Consider the following 6000-nt stretch of genomic DNA (forward strand, 5'->3'; position numbering starts at 1 on the left):
CTGACACTTAATAGTTGTTGGCCTTCTCATGCATTGTGTGCTGGCAAAAATATCATAGCTTTTTACAAGCTTTGCATACATACTGAGCCACTTCTCAACTTTTAGAGGGGGTGTAAAATCCTGATGACATTTAAAGGTACAGTGAATCGATAAAAAATAATATTTTATTGGATAAATGTGCATGTGGTTTATTATCAAATGCATCTGTCAAGGTAGGCAAACAGGAAAATAGTATGACTCATTACAGAAGTGAGGACAAATTAAGTGGAAACTTTTTTTCATTGGCTCATTAATTTCTTCATTATTCGTGAAATTTTCAAGAACTCGGGGACACAAAATGCATTCCAATCCAAGGACAGCTTATCAGTGATGGACAAGGACGAGGGACAGTCAGGATGACAACATTTAAAATGATTGTGTACAATGTTTTGCAAAAGATGGAAGAGGGAATCACAGATGGAGGGGAAGTAGCAGTAAAACAGGGCTAAATTAAGAATGATCATGTGAACTAAAACGATTGGTGAAGAGAAAGACACACAAAGAAAGAGTTACGTGCTGGTCACATTATTTAGTGCCTGATTTCCGTTAGTTAATTATGTATCTTTTCTTTACTGTATTATTTCATTGGTTGATTTCAAGGTATATCAAGAAATATTGCAGGTTTTCTAACTGAAAAGCTTTCGTGCTATTGTAGACGTTAGAGCATGTGTCAAAGTGGCGGCCCGGGGCCAAATCTGGCCCGCCGCATCATTTTGTGTGGCCTGGGAAAGTAAATCAGGAGTGCCGACTTTCTATTTTAGGATCAAATTAAAATGAAGAGTATAGATGTATATTAAATTTCCTGATTTCCCCCTTTTAAATCAATAATTGTAATTTTTTACTCCATTTTTCTGTGTTTTTAGTTCAAAAATAATTTTGTAAAATCTAAAAAATATATATAAAAAAGCTAAAATAAACATTGTTTTAGATCTATAAAAAACTGAATATTCAGGGATTTTAATCCAGTTCTTTTAATCCATTTATATAAAAAAATCCGAATATTATATCTAAAATGGTCCGGCCCACATGAAATCGAGTTGACGTTAACGTGGCCCGCGAACCACGTCCCACATGTTCGTCTGACACCGCTGCGTAGAGTCTAAAATGTTTACTATTCGCACAGGACACGGCGTTCACCTGTTTAAATACAATCAAACACTTTTCACTGAATTTTTGCATTAAAAAAAGTTGGAGGGATTAGTAACACAGAGTATCGAGTTATACTTGCAATAGCTGACAAAACATGTCTAATAATTGCTTTGGTCTTTCTCATCATTGGCCTCACTAATCAATTTCCATCACCAGAAATAATGTGCGTGAATCGCAGTCACACGAGGCTGGTCATCATGTCGAGTTCAATTCCCCTTCAGACTCGCTCTATTTGTCAAGTCTCTACCGTGCTACTTGCTCATGTCCTGGAGATGGATGTGACTGTCCCATGGCTCCCTTGGGTGTCATTATACCTTCCCAGATCTATTTCTTGCTATTTCTTCTCGTATCGGGATCATTATTGGCGCAGGACAGAATTGTTGTCTACTCTTACTGTGACTGCTGCTACTTTTCTACTCAAGCGAGAATTTCTAAATTGGTGCCATCAGAGTTTATGTTGTGACTGGTGCGTAACTCGGGTATCATGTATTATTCAAAGAGGGTATCTGTAATAGAAAAGTGACTTTGAAATGCTTGTACACAAATTAAGGAAAGTTTTTGCAGTTGCGTAAACAAGCACCCTTGTATGAGAAAATACTGATTTTGTAATGAAATGAAACCTCTTGTGAGCAAACACTGTCGGCTGGCAAGAAGGTAACAACATATTTCGATTTGAAGGCAAGACAAAGCAGAACAGATTAAAAGATGCTATCTTAAACGGATTGTATTGAGTGAGATAACGCAGCTGTGACAGTGATTTTAGCTCCCTCTGATGTCAACCCTCAAATAAATTACATTGACCTTGGCATTAAATCATGAGGCTGAAATACAAATATTTTTTTAACTAAGAGCAACTAAACACATGGCAAAGATCCAGTTGAGTTGAATTCCTCCCACGACCCATTTTAATCGGACAAACTTTCAAAAAAATATAGGAATGCTAATTGGACGATGGCTCTTAACACACTCCTCACTGCTCTATCTGTATTAAGTCAGACTATGACTTATTGGTCAAGTGGAAGTGAGGAGACATAACTTCCTGTCCAAAACACATCCTTGTAGATAACTCAAATCTGGCCCAATTATAATTAGTATACTATGTACCTCTTCTGTTATGGTATGAACTCGTGAAAAAGGTTATCTCGACCTCTGCTGCGTATCTCTATGAAATTATTCGTGCACTTCCCTACTTATTTATGTTGTTGACTACTTATTTATTGATTATTTATTTGTGCACTTCATGGTGAAGCTTTAAATCTCATTATACTTGTATAATGACAATAAAAGCATTCATGCTGTCCCGCAAATGTCCTGATTGTTTTATCTGGGAAGTTTTTTCATTCAGTGACTCATGCCAACCTCATTCGGCACTGCTCACTTGGGTGCCCAGGTGCTTCTAATTCGCCATAAAATCTCTCCCTCTCTCCTTTTAAATAGTGTTCTTTCAATCTCACACTTGATTCGGCTTCACATTTCTTTGGATTGATCTCCTCTTGTCGACTCTGCCTGCCTTGTCATTTTTCTGGTAATCGCCTCAGCCTTACAGGTTTTTCCATAGTCCTTTCTGATTTCAGTTTGCCGGTTTGATGTTGTGCTGCCATGGTATCACAGTCTGGTGCTTTTATCCTCCATCTTTACCCCACTGAACTCCATCCTAGAGAAATTCAAAAGACGAATGGCATTCTGGTTTGTTTGGCACAACAAACTGCAAACACTCATTTGTGACTCCCTGAGAATTAAAGCATCATCGCAACATTTTTATTTCTTCTCACTTTGAATGTTGCATCCCTCTGTGCTCTGCTTATTTATATCCTCCTTCTGTGTTATCATGCATCATAAGCTTGTCTCATCCTCTGGGTTTGTGCAATGTTTCTCATTTTTATCATCTGTCAGTCAACCTCCTGTACATTTTAGAAATGCTCCTTTGTCTGTCGGCATATGTGACAGACGCTCGATACATATTGCAGATGCACTTATAGAGGATCAGCATAATGGCAGACATGAGGACTTAACCCATTGCAATTTGGATTTTCATTAATTCATTATCTGTACTGCTTATCCTCACATGGGTTAAGGGGGTGCTGAATCTTATAGCAGCTAACTAAGGGCAGTAGGTGGGGGACACCCTGAATTGGTTGCCAGCCAATCGCAGGTAACATGGATACGAAAAAACAGTCACGCTCACATTACCTAGGGACGATGATTTAGAGCACGTGTCAAAGTGGCGGCCCGGGGGCCAAATCTGGCCCCCCGCATCATTTTGTGTGGCCCGGGAAAGTAAATAATGAGTGACGACTTTCAGTTTTAGGAACAAATTGAAATGAAAAGTATAGATGTATATTAAATTTCCTGATTTCCCCCTTTTAAATCAATAATTGTAATTTTTTAATCCATTTTTTCTGTGTTTTTAGTTCAAAAATCATTTTGTAAAATCTAAAAATATATAAAAAAGCTAAAATAAACATTGTTTTAGATCTATAAAAAAACTGAATATTCCGGGCTTTTAATCCAGTTCTTTTAATCCATTTATTTAAAAAAAATCTAAATATTATATCTGACACCCTTGATTTAGAGTGTCCCACCAGCCTGTCCTCCGTGTTCTTGGGAGGCGGACCTGCTAACCACTTGTCCACCGTGCTGCCACACTTGTCACTGTTTTGAAAAAGTAAAAACAGCCTGACGCATTTTTAAAACATTATTATTATTTCTATTCTATCATTTCAAAATTCATTGATGCATTGCATGTAAGATATAAAGTTTATTTGTCTTGTCAATGTATTTCTTTTTTTCCATGTCCCAACTCCACCAGTGACAAGAAACAATAGAAGATCAGCATGTTGTCATGTCTCCAACCTTGAATTTAACATCTTGAGGTAAGTCAGATCCTTTTTATCTTTAAAAGATGGGTACGCTGTCATTCCCTTATTTGTAGCTCACCTTATGAAATATATTGTCGACACCCTAGCAATAGGCTTCACCATGACTACATGTAACACAACAGAGACAGACAAATGAGTTGTAAGGTTATTTCTCATTGCTGGCATTGGACCCTAACCCCTTTTAATCGGTCTCCCAAACTTCCCCTGGAATACTGGTCCTCATTAGAAGGCCTTTCATGGTCAGGCCCAATAAAACTTCAATGGGAAGAAAACACGGCTGCTGTGCTGCTGAGCGTTAATTATATAGACACGTCAAGACAGTGGAGGACCAACCAGTTTCTCTGTTGCAGAACTATGACCACATGTGCAAAACTTGGGTACACACACAAATAACAGACTAACATGTAGTGTGCACAGAAGCCATGTTCTTACTTTAACAAACACAAAATACAAACACAATTTTAAAATTCTGAACACACACGGATTAGAAGAAAAATGTAAACTAAGCCAGGGCGGCCCAGTGACGCGAGTGGTTAGCGCGTCGGCCTTACAGTGGGGGACCTAGGTTCAAATCCAGGTCATGTCCATCTGTGTTGAGTTTGCATATTCTCCCCAGGCCTGCGTGGGTTTCCTCCGGGTACTTCGGTTTCCTCTCACATTCCAAAAACATGCATGGTAGGCTGATTGGACACTCTAAATTACCCTTAGGTATGGGTGTGAGTGTGTATGGTCGTCCGTCTCCTTAGGCTCCAGCACCCCCAGCAACCCTAATGAGGATAAAGCAGTTCAGAAAATGAGATGAGATGAGATGTAAACTAAGTCAGTCTGGAATTCCCTTTTTAAAAGTTGGTTGACGTGAATATCTTAGAAATATAATAGAGAAAATTATGTTTAAACACAGGAAATAACAGTTAATATGCACTGACACTTGGGGATAAGTTTGACATCACTTATACCCAAGCTAGTTTGTGCAGGAAGTAACTGAGAAAATACCAGCCAGGATGTGTCATAATGCCAGAGCAAGTGGTAGGCTTATTAGTTTTGGGGTGTGAAGTCAAATAAATTGGTGGATAAAGTTTCTAACTCAGAAAGTTCCAGCAATGAGTCTTTCCCAAGTTATGTGTTGCAAAGCCCAAGCCAGCTGCGGGATAACCGTTTGAGCCTAACCGACTATTGGATTTAGTGTCTTCATTGGGAGAACAATAAGCATGTTGCTATATTCCGCACCATTTGATATGAATAAATATTCAGATTTTTTTGGTGCACTCTGCACGCTATAATGGCAGCGCACAGCACGTTAATTCAAATTAACTTGAACACATACCTCTTCTGGTGTCGTGTTAGGTTTTTTTTTCCATCTTGCAAGCAAATGAAGGCTGTTTCATATTTTGGCTTGAAGAAACTAGAACTGTCACTATAAAAAGATCTTTTATTTTCCCATGTTGCCTTTCTTTGGTCTTTGTTTTTGGGTGTGCCTGACCGCAGCGCTTCACTCATGTAGATCCACAATGGAAAATGTTGGGCAGAAAATGTGCTCAACAGACTTTCAAAGCTTTTGTTTGGTAAAACAATGTGTCACCATCGCTTCAAAGAGAAATGAAGCGGTGGTGGACTGTTTTAGTTACTCTCAGTCGTGTTGGTTCATCCGTAACCTGAACACTGCGCCATGCTGCCACAGCCTTCCCTTTTCTTAATGTCATTTTCACTTGGTGTAAAATCTATGGATGAAACAACTACACAATAATGAGCACACTAACAGAGCAACAAACTGTAATCAGTGGATAGACCACAGCGAACCAAACTATGGGAAGACTAACCTGCTGCAACATGATCTTTTGCGCAATAATGCAGTTGGTTGGCACAATGAAAAAGAAACATATTGGCAAAAGTGAACTGTGTCAGACAAAATCCATATAGGGGAAACTCCTGAGGA

The sequence above is a fragment of the Stigmatopora argus genome, chromosome 12, assembly GCF_051989625.1.
Source record: "Stigmatopora argus isolate UIUO_Sarg chromosome 12, RoL_Sarg_1.0, whole genome shotgun sequence".
Taxonomy (NCBI): Eukaryota; Metazoa; Chordata; class Actinopteri; order Syngnathiformes; family Syngnathidae; genus Stigmatopora; species Stigmatopora argus.